This window comes from Scyliorhinus torazame, chromosome 13, assembly GCF_047496885.1.
Source record: "Scyliorhinus torazame isolate Kashiwa2021f chromosome 13, sScyTor2.1, whole genome shotgun sequence".
Taxonomy (NCBI): Eukaryota; Metazoa; Chordata; class Chondrichthyes; order Carcharhiniformes; family Scyliorhinidae; genus Scyliorhinus; species Scyliorhinus torazame.
The window spans coordinates 35128938-35149481 of NC_092719.1; the positions used below are offsets into that span (position 1 = coordinate 35128938).

Consider the following 20544-nt stretch of genomic DNA (forward strand, 5'->3'; position numbering starts at 1 on the left):
AACACATTTAGGCATTGTCACTCAGCTTTTCATCTTCAGTGTCTGGATTGAAGACCTTGTCAAACATTCACAGCACGATGCCTACAAGTTATAACCTTTAATTTTGTGATAAGCTTTCATAACAGGCAAAGGTCCAGCATGCAAGCGCTGAATATAACAATGGAACACGATTGTGATACGCATTCATAATTCGTGAAAGTTTAGTATACAAGCTCAGAACTACTTTTAGATATTGCTGAAAAAAGAGATATGCCATCGAAGCTTTTATGTCTTGCACTCATTGGGACAGAGGACCAATCAATACTTTCTTCTCATGAGGTATAAATTGTTGTTCCTTTTACAGTTGGTATTACTGTCTCTGTCCTGATGAGTGCAAGAAAGTGTTCAACAGTGTGGATGAAAAATACATTCTGCTCAAAAGAAAGGGAACACGAAACACAAGGGAATAATTGAGGGTTAGGAAAGAGGCATACATTACATTCTATTAAGGATAATGCCCCAGGGGACTTCCGGTGGCGGCTATGAAGGAGTAGGTCACACATTTGCTGGCTCCCACTTGGGTCGGAACTTTGGACCTTTTCCCCCGATTTTTTGTCGGATCTGAAGTGGAAAATTGATGTTGGATACAACTGTGATGAGGAATCCTACATCAGTGCATGGAGAAGCGGACCAGGAGTGCTCGCAAAGGAAGAAATAGGCGAACAGAGAAGGCTTTGGCTGAGGCTGCAATGGGAGAAAGCATGGCGGAGGACCGGAGTTCTGGCTCAACGACCCAGCGGTCGACAGAGCAGTTGATGCAGTTTATACAGGAGGGCTTCGTCAAGCAGAAACAGGACTGCTTGGACCCGATTAAGGAGTCGATTGCACGACTGGAACTCAGACTGGATGCTCAAGATCGGGCGATCCAGAAAGTGGAGAAGGCGCTGACTGAGCAGGAGGAGCACCAAGCTGCAGTGAAGTTGGAGGTGGGGATGCTGAGAGACCAGGAGAAAAGGCACCAGGAGAAGGTGGAAGACCTAGAGAACAGGTCCCCCCCGGCAGAACCTGAGAATCGTGGGTCACCCGGAGGGATCCGAAGGAACGGACGCAGGGGCATACGTAGCGGCTATGTTTGAGAAGCTACTGGGGGAGGGGACGTTCACCCGACCCTTGGAGGTCAACAGGGCGCACAGAGCGCTAGCGAGGAAGCTGCGTGTTGGTGATCCCCCGAGAGCAATGGTGGTGAGATTCCACAGGTACCTTGACAAGGAGTGCATTCTATGGTGGGCCAGGCAGACGCGGAGCTGCAAATGGGAGAACAGCGTCTTGCGTATATATCAGGATCTGAGCGCGGACATGGCCAGGAGAAGAGCAGGGTTCAACCAGATAAAATCGACCCTTTTTAAGAAGAAGGTAAAGTTTGGACTAATGTACCCGGCCCGTCTTTGGGTTATGCATGAAGAGCAACATTTCTACTTCGAGTCGCCTGAGGAAGCGATGGACTTTGCAAGAAGGAAAGGGCTGGTAACGGACTGAGGTGTTTGGACTGAACTTTGCTGCAGTGCTCATGTGTTTTTTTTTTCTCTTCTTTTCAGTTATTTTTTTAAAAAAAGAAAAGTTTTGGTCTTTGGATGTTACTTGTAATGCCCTTTGTATTGATTTGGGGTCTGTGGACGAGCTGCTTGAGTTCAAATTTGCATTTGCACTGATGGGGGATGGAGGCGTGAATGTTAGATGTTTGTTCTTCTTTTTGATTTTCTTTGTGTGTTTCTTTTGGGCAATTGGGTTGGGATTGTTTACGTTTGCAGATGTGTGTCCGAGCAGGGGGGAGTGGGGGAGGGAACAATAGGTGGGAAAATGTCTGGTGCCATGGGCGGGGGCCACCAAGCTAGCTGGGCGGGCTAGCTCATGGAAGCGCAGTGGGGGGGTGGGGTGAGCAGATGGTATGCTTGTTGGAGGGGGCTGTGTGTATAGTGCTATTACTAGGGGGGGGGGAGAGGGGGGAAATGTTCTGCTGACTGGGAGGGACTTTTGTTGTGGGACAATAGGGAGGTCGGGGACAGAGGCTGCCAGGGGGCGGGCCTGCGGATGCGTGGGGCGCGGGCTGGAGACTGGCCTAAGGAAGGTGATCGCTGATTGGGGGGGGGGGGGGGGAGAAAAGCCCCCCAACCAGGCTGATCACATGGAAACATGGAATGTAAGAGGGCTAAATGGGCCGGTTAAGAAGGCACGTGTGTTCGCGCATTTGAGGGGACTGAAGGCGGACGTGGTAACGTTGCAGGAGACGCACCTTAGAGTAACTGACCAGGTCAGACCAAGTAAAGGATGAGTCGGACAGGTTTTCCACTCGGGGCTGGACTCTAAGACTAGAGGGGTCGCGATCCTGATTAATAAGCGAGTGTCATTCAAAGCGGGAAGAATAGCTGCGGACGTGGGGGGGTCGGTACATTATGGTCAGTGGAAAGCTGGAGGGGCTGCCAGTGGTACTCGTGAATGTGTACGCGCCGAATTGGGATGATGTGGAGTTCATAAGGAGGATGTTGGGGAAGATCCCGGACCTGGATTCACATAAGCTGGTTATGGGGGGGGACTTCAACACAGTCATTAACCCAGGGCTAGACCGATCTAGCTCAAGGACGGGCAGGGTGCCAGCAATGGCAAAGGAGCTAAAGGGGTTTATGGAGCAGATTGGGGGGGTGGGGGGGGGGACAGAGTCTGGCTATACGCGGACGAGGGGGGGGGGGACACACAGAGTCTGGCTATACGCGGACGATCTGCTCTTATATGTGTCGGACCCATTGGAAGTGATGGAAGAAATTATGGGGATTCTGGGGGATTTTGGCCAGTTTTCGGGCTACAAATTGAACATGGGGAAAAGTGAGATGTTCGCGATCCAGGCAAGGGGGCAGGACAGGCGATTGGGGGAGCTGGCGTTTAGAGTGGTAGGGGGAAGCTTTCGGTACCTAGGCATCCAGGTGACGCGGGAATGGGAACGGCTGCACAAGCTTAATCTGGCCCGATTAGTAGACCAAATGAAGGAGGATTTGTGGAAGTGGGACATGCTCCCGCTGTCATTGGCTGGGAGCGTACAGGCAGTGAAAATGATGGTTCTCCCGAGATTCCTGTTTGTGTTTCAGTGTCTCTCCATCTTTATTCCTCGGTCCTTTTTTATACGGGTCAACGAGGTGATCTCGGGCATTGTATGGGCGGGTAAGATCCCGCTAGTTAAAAAGTGCAGCCGGGGGGGGGGGGTCAGTGTGGGGGCAATGGAGGAGACATGTGGGAGGAGAGGGAACATCGGTCTGGTCCCCAATTTGCAATAATCACCAGCTTGCCCCGGGGAGGTTAGATGGAGGGTTCCGGAGGTGGCAGAGAGCAGGGATCGAGAGGATGGATGATAAGTTTATAGAAGGGAGCTTTCCCAGCTGGAGGGAACTGGAGGTCAAATTTGAACTGACAGGAGGGAATGAAATTAGGTACCTGCAGGCGCGGATTTCCTACGCAGGCAGGTCTCAACCTTCCCGCTCCTACCACCAAGGGGAGTACAGGATAGGGTAGTTTCCAGAGTGTGGGTGGGAGAAGTGAGGGTTTTGGACATTTATAAGGAACATATGGGGTCAGAGGAAATACAGACCGAGGAGTTGAAACACAAATGGGAAGAGGAGTTGGGGTGGAGAGTTAGAGGATGGTCTCTGGGCGGATTCGTTGAGGAGGGTCAACGCGTCCACAGCATGTGCCAGGCTCAGCCTGATACAGTTTAAGGTCGTTCACCGGGCACACGTGACAGTGGCCCGGATCAGCAGGTTCTTTGGGGTAGAAGACAGGTGCGCAAGGTGTGCGGGAGGACCAGCGAATCATGTTCACATGTTCTGGACATGCCCGAAGCTTAGGGTATTCTGGCAGGTGTTTGCGGACGTTGTGTCCAAAGTATTGAAAACAAGGGTGGCGCCGAATCCAGAGGTGGAAATTTTCGGGGCGTCGGAAGATCCGGGATTCCAGGAGGAGAAAGAGGCAGATGTTCTGGCCTTTGCCTCTCTGGTAGCCCGGAGATGGATATTATTAGCTTGGAGGGACTCAAAGCCCCCGAAGCCAGAGACCTGGCTAACTGACATGGCTAGCTTTCGCTGTCTGGAGAAAATCAAGTTCGCTTTGAGCGGGTCAATGTTAGGGTTCGCCCGGAGGTGGCAGCCGTTTGTCGACTTCTTTAGAGAAAATTAACCGTCAGCAAAAGGGGGGGGCTGCTACGGGGTTAGTTTAGTGTAGAAAAGGTGGGACCTGTGAGAGAGGAAGACGGCTTTTGCCCTATGTTTATATTACTGTTATAAAACCATAAATACCTCAATAAAATGTTTATTAAAAAAAAGGTAATGCCTCAGGTAATGATGGAGAGATGGCAGAATTTTTTTTTTAACAAACAATTTTATTGAGGTATTTTTTGGCATTGTAAACAGTTACAGATACCAGAAATGTGCAAACGTCCATATAAAACCAATACTTCAATCAAACCATACTGCACATGCCCGCTCCTCTCCCCAAGACACTACCCGCCTATTTATCCCTCCTACTCTACTCTAATCTCCCCCTCCCCCCCCTCTTCCTCCCCCCCCCCCCTGCTTACGTTCACTCTCCCGCGAAGAAGTCGATGAATGGTTGCCGCCTTCGGGCGAACCCCAATACAGATCCCCTCAAGGCGAACTTAATTTTTTCCATACACAGAAAACTTGACATGTCCGAAAGCCATAGTTCGGTCTTCGAGGGTTTTGAGTCCCTCCATGCCAGCAGTATTCGCCGCCAGGCTATTAGGGAAGCAAAGGTCAGAACATCTGCCTCTTTCTCCCCTTGGACTCCCGGGTCTTCCGAAACCCCGGAAATTGCCACCTCTGGACTCATCACCACCCTTGTTTTCAGCACCCGGGACATGACATCCGCAAATCCCTCCCAGTACCCCCTAAGCTTAGGACATGCCCAAAACATGTGAACATAGTTCGCTGGTCCTCCCGCGCATCTAGCGCACTTGTCCTCTACCCCAAAGAATTTGCTTATCCGAGCTACCATCATGTGGGCCCGGTGAATGACCTTAAATTGAATCAGGCCGAGCCTGGCACCTGTTGCGGTTGAGTTTACCCTACTCAGAGCTTCCGCCCACAGCCCATCCTCCATCTCCCCGCCAAACTCCTCCTCCCATTTGAGTTTCAATTCCTCCGTCTGGGACTCTTCCCCCTTCATGAGCACCTTGTAGATATCCAAGACTCTACCCTCTCCTCCTTCTCCCCTAGTGACTCTTCTGTCCTGGATCCCTATTGGCGGGAGGCGTGGGAAGGTTGGGACCTGTCTGCGTACAAAGTCCCGCATCTGTAAGTACCTAAAGTCATTTCCCCTTACCAGCCCAAATTTCTCCTCCAAGCCCCTCAAACTCACAAAGCTCCCCTCCAGGAACATATCGCCCACCCTCACCACCCCCGCCCACCGCCATGTTCGAGACCCTCCATCCATGTTCCCGGGGGCGAATCGATGGTTGTCACATATTGGAGCCCAGACAGACGCACCCACCCCCCTTACATGCCTCCTCCACTGGCCCCATATCCGTAGGGCCGCCCCCACTACCGGGCTGGTGGAGTACCTGGCCGGCGACTGCGGTAGGGGAGCCGTGACCAGGGCTGCCAAACTGGTGCCCCTGCATGAAGCCACCTCCATTCGCTCCCAGATAGACCCCGTACCCACCATCCACTTCCTTATCATGGCTATGTTAGCCGCTCAGTAGTAGTTGATCAGACTCGGCAATGCCAGTCCCCCCTCACTGCGGCTCCTTTCAAGCATCACCTTCTTCACCCACGGGGATTTTCCCAACCAGGCAAAGCTCATGATGATTTTGCCAGTCCTTTTGAAGAAGGACCGTGGGATAAAGATCGGGAGGCACTGGAAGATGAACAGAAATCTAGGGAGGATTGTCATCTTTACAATCTGCACCCTCCCTGCCAGTGACAGCGGGAGTGCATCCCATCTCCGAAACTCCCTCTCCATTTGTTCCACCACCCTAGTCAAATTTAACTTATGCAACCTGCCCCAGTCTCGTGCCACCTGTATCCCCAAGTACCGGAAACTTTCCTCCACCAGCCGAAATGGCAGCTCCTTCAGTCTATTTTCCTGGCCCCTTACCTGCACCACAAACATCTCACTCTTGGCCGTATTTAATTTGTACCCTGAAATCCGGCCGAACTGCCTCAATGTTTCCAGTATATTTTCCATCCCGGCCAGTGGGTCCGACACGTACAGGAGCAGGTCGTCCGCATAGAGAAAGACCCTATGTTCCACACCCCCCCTAGTCATTCCCTTCCACCCCTTCGCAGCTCTCAACGCCATCGCCAACGGCTCTATGGCCAGCGCGAACAGCAACCTGGAGAGTGGGCACCCCTGTCTGGTCCTGCGGTGTAGTCTGAAATAATCTGACATTACCCTGTTCGTCCTAACGCTAGCTTTTGGGGCCTGGTACAATCATCTGACCCAGAGGGTAGTGGGTGCCTGGAACACGCTACCGGAGGAGGTGGTGGAAGCAGGGATGATGGTGACATTTAAGGGGCATCTTGACAAATACATGAATAGGATGGGAATAGAGGGATACGGACCCAGGAAGTGTAGAAGATTGTAGTTTAGTCGGACAGCATGGTCGGCACGGGCTTGGAGGGCCGAAGGGCCTGTTCCTGTGCTGTACATTTCTTTGTTCTTTGTACGCAGTCCTCAATTCTAATCGCCAGGACCTTTGCCAGGAGCTTGGTATCCACATTGATCAGGGAGATTGGCCTGTATGACCCGCAGGATTCCGGGTCCTTGTCCCGCTTCAGTATCAGCGAGATGGTGGCTTGCGACATCGTCGGTGGCAAGATCCCTCTATCCCTTGCCTCATTAAAAATCCTTGTCAGGACCGGTCCCACTATCTCCGAGAACGTCTTGTAAAACTCTACTGGGTATCCATCCGGTCCTGGGGCTTTCCCCGACTGCATGGCCTTTAGGCCCCCAATACCTCCTCTGCTCTAATCGGGGGCCCCCAGCCCATCCACTAGTCCCCTGCCTACTTTTGGGAAGGTTAGTCCATCCAGGAACCTTTTCATCTCCTCCGGCTCTTCCGGGGGTTCTGAAGTGTACAGCTTACTATAGAAGTCCCAAAATACTTTATTCAGTCCTGCCGGGTCCTCCACTCTGCTCCTCTCCCCATCAACCACTCTACTTATTTCCCTGGCCGCCTCCCTCTTCCTGAGTTGCTGCGCTAGCAATCTACTGGCCTTCTCCCCATGTTCATACACCATTCCCCTTGCCTTCCTAAGTTGTTCCACGGCCCTACTCGTGCATAGCACCCCCAGTTCCGCCTGCAATCTCCATCTCTCCCTGAGTAGGTCCTCCCCCGGGGACCCCGCAAGCTCTCATCTATCCGGTGAATTTCCCTAACCAATCTGTCCATTTCTGCTCTGTCCGCCCTGACCCTGTGAGCCCGAATTGAGATCAGCTCCCCCCTCACTACTGCCTTCAGCGCCTCCCACAGGGTCGCTGCTGCAACCTCCACCGTATCGTTCACCTGCAAGTAATTTTGCATACTCTTCTGAAGTCTCTCACATATCCCCTCCTCCGACAACAGTCCTACGTCTAACCTCCATTGCGGGAGTTGGTAATTCGCCCCTCCCGACCTGCAGGTCCACCCAGTGCGGGGCATGGTCCGAGATAGTGATTGCCGAGTATTCCGTATTCTTTACCTCCCCTACACAGTCCCTGCTCACGATAAGAAAATCAATCCTAGAATATACTTTATGAACATGCGAATAAAACGAGTAGCCCCTTCCCGTCGGCTGACTGGCTCTCTGTAGGTCCACAGCCCCCATTTGATCCATGAACCCTTTCAGCTCCCTTGCCATTGCTGGGAGTCTGCCCGTTCTGGGACATGACCGGTCCAGCCCCGGGTCAAGGACCGTATTAAAGTGTCCCCCCCCCCCCCCCATTATCAACTTCCATGAGTCTAAGTCCGGGATCTTCCCCAGGACTCTTTTGATAAAGTCAACGTCTTCCCAGTTCGGCGCATGTATATTCACCAGCACCACTCTTCTCCCCTCCAGCTTGCCCCTTACCATAAGGAATCTGCCCCCGCCGTCTGCGACTACGCCCTCCGCCTCAAATTGAATCCGCTTATTGATCATAATTGCTACCCCCCTGGACTTAGAATCCAAGTCCGAGTGGAAGACCTGGCTGATCCAGCCCTTCCTTAGCTTAGTCTGGTCAGACACTTTCAGATGTGTCTCCTGCAACATAATTACGTCCGCCTTTAGAGGCCGCAAATGCGCGAACACACGTGCCCTTTTAACTGGCCCATTTAGTCCCCTGACATTCCAGTTCATCAGCCTGGTTGGGGGGCAACCCCCCCCCCAGCTGGTCAGCCATAACCCTCGCCTCTTGGCTGCCTCCACCCCCGACCTCCTTTCCATTACCTACTTCAGATCCCCCCCACGTCAGCAAAATAACTCCCGCCCCCAGCAACATCCCCCGATAACCCCACCCCTGCCATTCACTGGCTGTATTCTCCCCCTCGACCTGACTCCCTTGACTAGCCAATCTGCTAGCCCGGTGACTCATCGCTCCGGTTCCCCCTTGACTCACTTCCACTGTTTCCCCGACCCCATCTCCCCACTCCCCAGCACACCATCCCCCACTCCGACCCACTGGAGCAGTCTCACTAAGAAGGGAAAGATCAAACAAGATGTAAACATCAAACAGCGACGCAAGGCTGCTCCAGGTACAATACAGGTCCAGCTGTCCACACAGAAAAGCGTTAACCCACGTCCCTTTCTGAGCACTAAAAAATATATATATAACACCGCAATAACCCAGTGCCCGTACATCCCCCATCCAAAACAAACATAGAAATCCTAGACATAAATGAAACAAAAGCCCCCATCCAACATCTTTAATCCCCATTGCTGACCGGCCACCCTTTTGTCACAATACAGGCTCCAGCGCACTCAGAGAGCCCAACAAAAGGTACCCACCACAACAGAAGAAAAAAAAGAGAGAGAAAAAAAAACAACAGAAAAAAGGAAGAAGATCATTCGAAAGGGGGGGGGGAATACCCTCCCCCCACATCCCCCACAGGCAAAATGTGCCCACAAAAGATACACCACAAGGCACCTTTAAAGCAGTAAATAGTCGACCTGCAGTCCAGGCACAGTAGGCGTCCCTTCAACCAGTAATTCTCGGACCCTAGCTTGCGTCCGTGGGTCCTTTTTTCGAGACCAGCCCCTGATCCCTCACAAAGTCCATCGCTTCTTCGGGCTCGGAGAAGTGGTGGTGTTGGCCCTGATGCGTAACCCAAAGACCCAAAGAAAAGTGAAGAGCAGACCAAACTTCACGTGCTTTTTGAACAACACCTCTTTAACTTGTTTAAAGGCTGCTCACCGCCTGGCCACCTCCTGGCTTAGGTCCTGGTAAATGCGAAGGACGCTGTTATTCCTCGTGCTGCTCTTCGCGCTCTTTGCCCACTGCAGCACCCGCTCCTTCTCCACAAACCTGTGGAACCTAATCACCATCGGACCGGGGGGGGGCGGGGCGGACACACCTGTCTCGCCTGTACTCTGTGTGCCCCCTCCAGCTCCGGCGGTCGCGGAAAGGCTTCAGCCCCCAACAGCTGCATCAACAGGTCCGCCACGAACGCTGTGGCATCAGCTCCCTCCGCCCCCCCCTAAAGAAGGAAAAAGACCCGCTGCAATGCGGGTCCTACAGGCCCATTTCCCTCCTGAATGTGGACGCTAAGATTCTGGCCAAGGTAATGGCAATGAGGATAGAGGATTGTGTCCCGGGGGTGGTTCATGAGGACCAAACTGGGTTTGTGAAGGGGAGACAGCTGAATACAAATATACGGAGACTGCTAGGGGTAATGATGATGCCCCCACCAGAGGGGGAAGCGGAGATAGTGGTGGCGATGGATGCCGAGAAAGCATTTGATAGAGTGGAGTGGGATTATTTGTGGGAGGTGCTGAGGAGATTTGGTTTTGGGGATGGGTATACCGGGTGGGTACAGTTGCTGTATAGGGCCCTGATGGCGAGCGTGGTCATGAATGGACGGGGGTCTGACTATTTTCGGCTCCATAGAGGGACGAGGCAGGGATGCCCTCTGTCCCCGTTACTGTTTGCACTGGCGATTGAACCCCTGGCCATAGCATTGAGGGGTTCCAGGAAGTGGAGGGGAGTACTCAGGGGGGGGGGGGGGACAAGAACACCGGGTATCTCTGTATGCGGATGATTTGTTGCTATATGTGGCGGACCCGGCGGAGGGGATGCCAGAGATAATGCGGATACTTGGGGGGGTTTGGGGATTTTTCAGGGTATAAACTGAACATGGGGAAAAGTGAGTTGTTTGTGGTGCATCCAGGGGAGCAGAGCAGAGAGATAGAGGATTTACCGTTGAGGAAGGTAACAAGGGACTTCCGGTACTTGGGGATCCAGATAGCCAAGAATTAGCCCCCATTACATTACACAGGCTTAATTTAACGCGGTTGGTAGAACAGATGGAGGAGGACTTTAAGAGATGGGACATGGTGTCCCTGTCATTGACAGGTAGGGTGCGGGCGGTTAAAATGGTGGTCCTCCCGAGATTCCTTTTTGTGTTTCAGTGCCTCCCGGTGGTGATCATGAAGGCTTTTTTCAAAAGAATTGAGAAGAGCATTATGAGTTTTGTGTGGGCTGGGAAGACCCCGAGAGTGAGGAGGGGATTCTTGCAGCGTAGTAGGGACGGGGGGGGGGCTGGCACTACCGAGCCTAAGTGAGTACTACTGGGCCGCCTAGATTAGATCTAGATTAGAAGAAATATTTTCTTTCAGGGGACTGTAAGTCTTTGGAACTCTGTTTCAAAAGGCAGTGGAAGCACAGTCTTTGAATATTTTTAAGGCAGAATTTGATAGATTCTTGATAAGCAAGATGATGAAAGATTATCAGGGGTGAACGGGACGTGGAGTTGAGGCTATAATCAGGTCAACCATGATTCTATTGAATGGTGGAGCAGGCTCAAGGGGCCCAGTTTTATTCCTTAATTTTTATGAGATGTAGGCATCGCTAACTAGGACAGCATTTATTGCCCATCCTTAATTGCCCTTGAGAAAGTAGTCGCAAGCTACCTTCTTGGACCACTGCAGTCACCGTGGTGTAGGTACACGCACAATGTCTTTAAGGAGGAAGTTCCAGAATTTTGAACCAGCTAGTCCAGTTCAGTTTCTGGTCAATGGTAACCCCCAGGCTGTCAATAATGGGGGATTCAGTGATGGTAATGCAGTTGAAAACCAAGGCAGAAATGACCTATTTGTGCTCCTCATTCATATGTTCATATGTAATTATATGTTAGTACTCTGCCGCGACAACCTTTTCTGATTATTAAATGTGAGTAGCAATGCCTCTGCTAACTCTCCCTTAGATTCTTTTAAAGTACCAGATCCTGTAATCCAGCTGGGCCTAGGGTTTTATCCACATTGAGTTTGTTTAGTGTATTCAATGCATCCTCTTTTTTTTTAATCTTAAATGCACTTATTTAATTGCTCTTCACATCATTCAATCTCATGTCTCCTGTTCTATCTCCCGATATACCAAAGCAAAATAATTATTTAAAAATTCTGACATCTGACTTCCGGTGGCGGCAATGAGTGAGTGAGCCGCACATTCGGGGGCTATCATTCATTGCCTCTGACATAGTCGGGGGCAGCTGCCCCCTTTCCCTCGCCTCATTAAAGGTTCTCATCAGTAGCGGGGCCAGCAAGTCCATATATTTCCTGTAGAATTCAACTGGGAATCCGTCAGGTCCCGGGGCCTTCCCCGCCTGCATGCTCCCAATCCCTTTCACCACTTCCTCCGTCTCGATCTGTGCTCCCAGTCCCACCCTCTCCTGCTCCTCCACCTTAGGAAATTCCAGCTGATCCAGAAAGCACATCATTCTCTCCTTCCCATCCGGGGGCTGAGCTTCATATAATCTTTCGTAAAATGCCTTGAACACTCCATTCACTCTCTCCGCTCCCCGCTCCATCTCTCCCTCCTCATCTCTCACCCCCCCTATCTCCCTTGCTGCTCCCCTTTTCCTCAGTTGGTGGGCCAGCAACCTGCTCGCCTTCTCCCCGTATTCGTACTGTACACCCTGTGCCTTCCTCCATTGTGCCTCTGCATTACCCGTAGTCAACAAGTCAAATTCTACATGTAGCCTTTGCCTTTCCCTGTACAGTCCATCCTCCGGTGCCTCCGCATATTGTCTGTCCACCCTCAGAAGTTCTTTCAACAACCACTCCCTTTTCCTATCCTCCTGCTTTCCTTTATGTGCCCTAATAGATATCAGCTCCCCTCTAACCACTGCCTTCAGCGCCTCCCAGACCACTCCCACCTGTACAATCCCATTATCATTGAGTTCCAAGTACCTTTCAATACACCCCCTCACCCTTAAACACACCCCCTCATCTGCCAATAATCCCATGTCCATTCTCCAGGGTGGACGCTGTTGTTTTTCTTCCCCTATCTCCAGGTCCACCCAATGTGGAGCATGATCCGAAATGGCTATAGCCGTGTACTCCGTCCCCGTCACCCTTGGGATCAGTGCCCTTCCCAAAACAAAAAAAATCTATTCGTGAATAAACTTTGTGGACATAGGAGAAAAACAAAAACTCCTTACTCCTAGGTCTACTAAATCTCCAGGGGTCTACTCCTCTCATCCGCTCCATAAAGTCCTTAAGCACCCTAGCTGCAGCCGGCCACCTTCTGGTCCTGGACCTCGATCTGTCCAGCCCTGGGTCCAGCGCCGTATTAAAATCTGCACCCATTACCAACTTCCCCACTTCTAGGTCCGGGATTCGTCCTAACATACGCCTCATAAAGTTGGCATCATCCCAGTTCGGGGCATACACGTTCACTAATACCACCGCCTCCCCTTGCAATTTGCCACTCACCATCACGTATCTGCCCCCACTATCCGCCACTATAGACTTTGCCTCAAACATTACCCGCTTCCCCACTAGTATGGCCACCCCCCTGTTTTTTGCGCCTAGCCCCGAATGAAACACCTGCCCCACCCATCCTTTGCGTAGTCTGACCTGGTCTATCAGCTTCAGATGCGTCTCCTGAAGCATAACCACATCTGCCTTAAGTTTCTTTAGGTGTGCGAGTACCCGTGCCCTCTTAATCGGCCCGTTCAGCCCTCTCACATTCCACGTGATCAACCGGGTTGGGGGGCTCTTTACCCCCCCCCCCCCCCTTGACGACTAGCCATCTCCTTTTTCAATCCAGCTCCTCACACAGTTCCCACGTAGCCGTATCTCCCCCAAGCGGCGCCCCCCCCGCCCCGACCACCCCCCCCATACCAGCTCCCCCTTCTCCCCAGCAGCAGCAACCCAGTTAACCCCCCCCCCCCGCTAGATCCCAAACTAGCGTAATTGCACCCCCCCATGTTGCTCCCAGAAGTCAGCAAACTCTGGCCGACCTCGGCTTCCCCCCGTGACCTCGGCTCACACTGTGCAAGGCCCCCTCCTTCCTGCTTCCCTGTTCCCGCCGTGATTACCATAGCGCGGGAACAAAGCCCGCGCTTCCCTTTTGGCCCCGCCCCCAATGGCCGGCGCCCTCAGCTCCTCATCCTCCCTCCCCCCCACCCCCACGACATGGGGAAGAGAGAAAAGTTACAGGGTCGCAGGATTAACAACTTGGGAAGTCATCTCTTCCCTCTTCCCCCCCCCTTCATCCCGCATATTCACCCCCCCACTTTGTCCCAAACGTTCTTTTTATGGCCCACTCACTCCAGTTTCTTCTCGACAATAAATGTCCACGCCTCATCTGCCGTTTCGAAGTAGTGGTGTTTCCCTTGATGTGTGACCCACAGTCTTGCCGGTTGCAGCATTCCAAATTTAATCTTCCGTTTGTGCAGCACCGCCTTGGCCCGATTAAAGCTTGCCCTCCTTCTCGCCACCTCCGCACTCCAATCTTGATATACGCGGATCACCGCGTTCTCCCACCTACTGCTCCGAGTTTTCTTTGCCCATCTGAGGACCATCTCTCTGCCCTTATATCGGAGAAATCTCACCATTATGGCTCGACGAGTTTCTCCAGCCATCGGTCTTCGCGCCATAACTCGATAGGCTCCCTCCACCTCCAGCGGACCCGTCGGGGCCTCCGATCCCATTAACGAGTGCAGCATCGTGCTCACATATGCCCCGACGTCCGCCCCTTCTATACCTTCGGGAAGACCAAGAATCCTTAAATTCTTCCTCCTCGCATTATTCTCCAGCACCTCCAGCCTTTCCACACACCTTTTGTGTTGTGCCTCGTGCATCTCCGTTTTCACCACCAGGCCCTGTATGTCGTCCTCATTCTCAGCAGCCTTTGCCTTCACGACCCGAAGCTCCTGTTCCTGGGTCTTTTGCTCCTCCTTTAGCCCCTCAATCGCTTGTAATATTGGGGCCAACAGCTCCTTCTTCATCTCCTTTTTGAGTTCTTCCACGCAACGCCGCAGGAACTCTTGTTGGTCAGGGCCCCATATTAAACTGCCTCCTTCCGACGCCATCTTGCTTTGTGCCTGCCTTCCTGGCCGCTGCTCTAGAGGATCCACCACAATCCGGCCACCTTCCTCTCTTTTTTTCCATCCGTGTCCAGGGGGGATTCCCTTCTGGATTACCGCACAGTGTTTTTTGCCGTTAAAATTGCCGTTGGGGCTCCTAACAAGAGCCCAAAAGTCCGTTCCACCGGGAGCTGCCGAAACGTGCGACCTAGCTGGTCATCGCCGCACCCGGAAGTGCCACCTTTTATATTTAAACAGTAAACCTTGGTTCTAGATTCTTCCACAAGAGGAAACATCCTCTTCACATCCACTGTCAAGACCTCTGAGGATCTTGATCACCTTGATATAATATAAGTAATTGAAGATAGTCAGGGCATATTTAGAGAGCAGTATCTGAGGATTTATTAAAAGTAGTATTGACTACAAGAGAAATAAGGTCATGTTAAACTTGTTTAAGACACTAGTGAGGCCTCATCTGGAGAATTGCATCCATTTCTGGGCAACATACTTGAGGAAGGATGTAAAGGCATTGGAAAGATACAGAGGAGGATCACAAGAATGATTCCAAGGATAAAGAACTGTAGCTTTGAGGATAGATTGGAGAGTTTAGAACTGTTTTCCATGGAGAAAAGAAGGCTGCGAGGAGACTTGATAGAGGTATTCAGGATTCTGAGGAGTATGGACAGGGTAAATAGTGAGAAGCTGTTCCCACTCAAGAGAGCATCAAGAACTAGAGGAAACAGTTTCAAATTAAACCTTTGGTCCGTGGGAAGCAGGACCCGACCTTCCTGTCGCTTGTCATTTCAACTCGCTGTCCTGCTCTCATGTCCACATGCCCATCCTTGGCCTGCTGCAATGTTCCAGTGAAGCCCAGTGCAAACTGGAGGAACAGCACCTCATCCTCTGATTAGGCATGTGACAACCTTCTGGGCTTAACATTGAGTTGAACAACTTCAGACTGTGAACACTCTCCTCTACCTTCACCCCATTTTTATTGCAATCAATTTATTTTAATTTCTTCCACTGATCTGTTTTTCCCTCACCATTGTCCCCCTCTTCCCCCATCTGCTCCCTGTTCCAAGCTCTACCGCCCTCCCCGGTGTCAGCCTATCAAATTGCCCCTGTAACTTTTTGCTCCTCGTCAATCCCTCGGTGGTGGGCACCCTCAATCGAGTACTCCTTATCTACCTCCGCTATTTTAGCCGTTCATATTCCTCTCTCCTTTTCCTATCCACATGAGTCTTGAATGAGATAATTTTCCCCCGGACCACTGCTTTTAGCGCTACCTAAAAAGTGGCCGGTGACACCTCCCCGTTTTGGTTCAATTCTACATAATCTTTAATCACAGCTCGCACTTTGTCACAAATCCCTCTCTCTGCCAACAACCTTGAATCGAGCCTCCACCCCGGCCTCTGTTACCGCCCCGATCTAAGCCGAATCTCCAACAAATGGGGCGCATGGTCCGAGATTACTATCCCCACGTACTTTGCCCCCTCCACCCTGACCAAAATCTCCTGGCTCACCACAAATCAGCCAAAATCACCCAGCTCACGGGCAGCATGGTAGCACAGTGGTTAGCATTGTTACTTCACAGTGCCATGGTCCCAGGTTCGAGTCCTGGCTTGGGTCACTGTCTGTGCAGATTCTGCACGTTCACCCTGTATCTGCAAGGGTTACCTCCAGGTATTCCTGTTTCCTCCTACAAGTCCAGAAAGACGTGCTGTTTAGGTGAATTGGACATTCTGAATTCTCCCTGTGTACCCGAACAAGCGCAGGAATGTGACGCCTAGGGGTTTTTCACCGTAACTTCATTGCCGTGTTAATGTAAGCCTACTTGTGACAATAAAGGTTACTATTAAAAAAATCAATTCTGGAATATACCCTGTACACATGTGAAACAATGAATACTCCCTTCCCCCTGGGTTCTTGAAGCGCCATGAGTCCACCATACCCATCTTTTCCATACGCCCACCCAGCTTCTTGCCATTCTTTTCCTATCCGTTGACCTGGGACTCGATCTATCTACCTTTGGCATTAGGACACAATTAAAATCACCCCCATAATCAACTGGTGTGTGGCCAAGTCCGGTATTGCTGCCAACAACCCCCTCATAAAACCTACATCATCCCAATTCAGGGCATACACATGCACCAACACCACCGGCGACCCTACTAATACCCCACTCACAATCACATATCTCCCACTTGGGTCACTCACTTCCTTTGCGCTCAAAAACCCCGTTTACTTACTCATCAAAATTGCCACTCCCTGCTACTTTGAATCAAACCCCGAGTGGAAAATCTAACCCACGCACCCCTTCCTTAGCCTAGCCTGGCCCTTGATGGGAGGTGCGTATCCTGCAGAAAGACCACCTCCGCTTTCAAGCTCCTACGGTGCGCAAAGATCCGAGATCTTTTGAACGGTCCATTGAGCCCTCACATGTTCCACGTTATCAGCCTTATTTGGTGCTTACGCCTCCATTCCCCTCTACTGTCCGCCATCTTCCTGTTTTGGCTCTTCCCCTGTTAATTTCACCCTATACCTGGCCCATGTTTCTCCGCCCCTGACCATGTTTCTTCTCCAACCTCACCTCATCACATCATCCTCCCTCCCCCCCCCCCCGCCCCCCCCCACTAACCTCCCCTTCCCCCCTACGACCACCCCTCTCAGCCAGCTCCCCACCTCACTTCTGTTCACCAGCATTGCCTGCCAGCATAGCAATTCCTGCCCAAAGGCCTCTCCCACTGACCCCTCACCCCCTCTCCCACCCTCCGTTCTGTGAAGAAGGCTCCCCGCTGACCTCCCCCTCCCCCATCCGAACAAAGACTCCTCTCGAACCACAGGTCACCTTCCCCAAGAACAAACAAACAGAAGAGAAAACACAGCCCCAGGCAGCAGGAGGGGATGGGGCCATCCGTGCCCTTACAAACTTTTAACCCCAGCTACCCTTGGTCAATCCAACAGCAAAAAAAAGAAAACCCTCCCCATCGAAGAAAAAGAGAACTCCCCACTCCCTCCAACCCCCATTCTACCCATATTCCCAATTACTTCAAAGTGCCAGCACTTCTGTCTCCCACAATTGTTCAGTTCTCCCTTAGTTTATGCTCCTTGATAAAGTTATTGGCTGCTTCTGGGGTCTCAAAATAGTATTCCCGGCCTTCATACGTCACCCAAAGCTTTGCCGGGTAGAGCATCCCAAACCTGATCTTCTGTTGATATAGCACCACCGTGGCCTTGTTGAACCCCGCATGCCGTTTTGCCAGCTCAGCTCCAATGTCCTGGTATATTCGGCCTTATTCCCCTCCCATTCACAGTTGCGCTTCTCCCTGGCCCACTGCAGAATCTTCTTTCTCCACGAACTCATGGAGCCTCACGATCACACACGCGGCGGCACCCCTGCTCTAAGCTTCTGCCTCAGAGACCTGTGCGCTCTGTCCACTTCAGGGACCTTATCCAATACCCCCTCCGCCACCAGCCCCGACAGGATCCTCGAATTGTACCTCATGGCACTCGCACCTTCCACTCCTTCAGGCAGGTCCACTATCCGCAGATTCTGCTTTCTCCATCTAGTTTCCTGCTCCTCCACCTTTGCTGTCAACGTCTTGCAAAGGACTACTAAGAGCCCTGCCTCCACTTCCAATGCCATCACCCGATCACTGAGGTCCGACATCACCCTCTCAATCTCTCAGATCTGCACCTCCCAGCACCTCCAAACATGTCTCCACCCTCTCCATCGAGCCCTTCAGGGGTGCCACAACCCCTTTGATGGCATTCAAGTGATTCTCCTACATCTCCTTCTTCTGCTGGCGGAACTCTTCATTAATGAAGGCCATCAACTGTTCCATCTGGGGCTTTGGTAATTGCACTCGCCCTTCCCCCTCCACCATCCTTCCACTGGTTGCTGCGTCACAGGTTTCTTCCAGCTCCTTGCCAGGTTTTTCACCTTCTGCCGGGTTTGGTAACCAACAGACATACCACTCCTGGGGGGAACTTCTCCTCAGACATTCAGCTACACTTTTCTGTTGAAGTTACTCTCAATTGCGGGTAAAGAGAGTTCTTTTCTACGCCTTGAAACAGGAGCTGCCCTGTGTGCGACTTCTCTCACCATGGCCACCACCGGAAGTCCCTGTTTCTAGTTGCCCTTTGACACACTGCCATTCACAATTCTAATCTCTTCATGTGCCACTATCAGCACCCTTATTAGCCTTAATCACCCCCATTTACATTCCTTCTGTCACTCGGTCCACAACATCTTTGTCTATCTCCATCTATCACCGACTCCCTATCCAGCCTCACCATTCCACGCCCCCAACAACAGTATAAATCTGACCTTATTTCCAGTTCTCTCCAGCTTTGACGAAGAGTCACCCAGACTCGAAACGCTAGCTCCCTTATCTCTCCACAGATGCTGTCAGATCTGCTTATACTATCCAGTATTTTCTGTTATTTTTCAAAGTAATTGGCAAAAAACCTACATTGATGTGCAAAAACATCTTCCACCCAGAAGGTCATTGGAGTCTGGAACAAATTTCTTCAGGGGGTGGTGGCAGGTTCGGTCAAGGCATTCAAAAGGGGATTGGATTGCTTTACGAAAATAAAGCATGTGCAAGATTACTGGGATAATGTAGGGGAGCGGGGCTAGGTAGAATAATCTTGCAGACTAGATGGCCTCCTTCTGCACTGTAAAGATTCTGTGAAGCCATCTCTTACTCTTCTAAACTCCAGCGGGTACAAGCCTGGCCTGTCCAGCGTTTCCTCATAAGACAACCTGCCCATTCCTGGTACTTTCTGAACTGCTTTCAACGCATTTACATCCTTCCTTAAATAAGGAGACCAGTACTATACACAGTACTCAAGATGTGGTCTCACCAGTGTCCTGTACAACTGAAATATACCCTCCCCACTTTTGTATTCAATTCACCTTACAACAAACAGTAACATTCTGTTATATTTTCTAATTACTTGCTATCATGCTTGCATTTTGCGATTCATACACTAGGACACCCAGATCCCTCTGAATCACAGTGCTCAGTAATCTCTCATCATTTAAAAGTGTTTGATTTTTATTCTTTCCGGTAAAATGGACAACTTCATATTTACCCATATGCTCCATTTGTCAGATCTTTGCCCATTTACTTAACCTATCAATGTTCCTTTGTAACCTCCTTATGTCCTCTTCACAACTTACTTTACACAGAAAAATATATAGAAAATAGAAGCAGGAGGAGCACATTCAGCCCTTCGAGCTTGCTCCGCCATTCATTATGATCATGACTAATCAAGTTCAATACCCTGATCCCACCTTCTCCCCTATATCCCTTGAGCCCCAAGAGCTATATCTAATTCCTTGTTGAAATTACATAGTTTAGCCTCAACTACTTTCTGAGGTAGTGAATTCCACAGGTTCACCACTCTCTGGGTGAAGAAATTTCTCCTCACCTAAGTCCTACGCCGTATCCTCAAAATATGATCCCTCGTTCTGGACTCCCCCAATATCGGGAACATTCTTTCTGAATCTACCCTGTCTAATCCTGTTAGAATTTTGTAAGTTTCTATGAGATTCCCTCTCACTCTTCTAAACACCAATGAAAATAATCCTAACTGACTTGGTTTTTCTTCATATGACAGTCCCACCATCCCAGGAATCAGCCTTTGCTGCACTCCGTCCATAGCAAGAACATTCTTCCTTAGATAAGGACGCCAAAACTGCACACTATACTTCAGGTGTGGCCTCACCAATGCCCTATGCAATTGTAGTAAAACATCTCTGTTCCTATACTCAAATCTTCTCGCTATGAAGGCCAACATACCATTTGCCTTCTTTACTGCCTGCTGTACCTTTATTTTTTTTGTCACAAGTCGGTTTACATTAACACTGCAAATGAAGTTACTGTGAAAAGCCCTTAGTTGCCACATTCCAGCTCCTGTTCGGGTACACGGAGGGAGAATTCAGAATGTCCAAATTCCCTAACTCGGGCGGGATTCTCCGAGCCTCCGTGCCGAAATCGCGCTCGGCG

General features: G+C 51.0%; 1 protein-coding gene across 2 annotated transcripts in view; it reads left to right on the plus strand.

Moving 5' to 3' along the window:
• fbxl13 (F-box and leucine-rich repeat protein 13) overlaps positions 1-20544 on the plus strand; it is a 444736-nt gene that overhangs the window by 121450 nt on the left and 302742 nt on the right. The gene's annotated exons all lie outside the window — the stretch shown is intronic.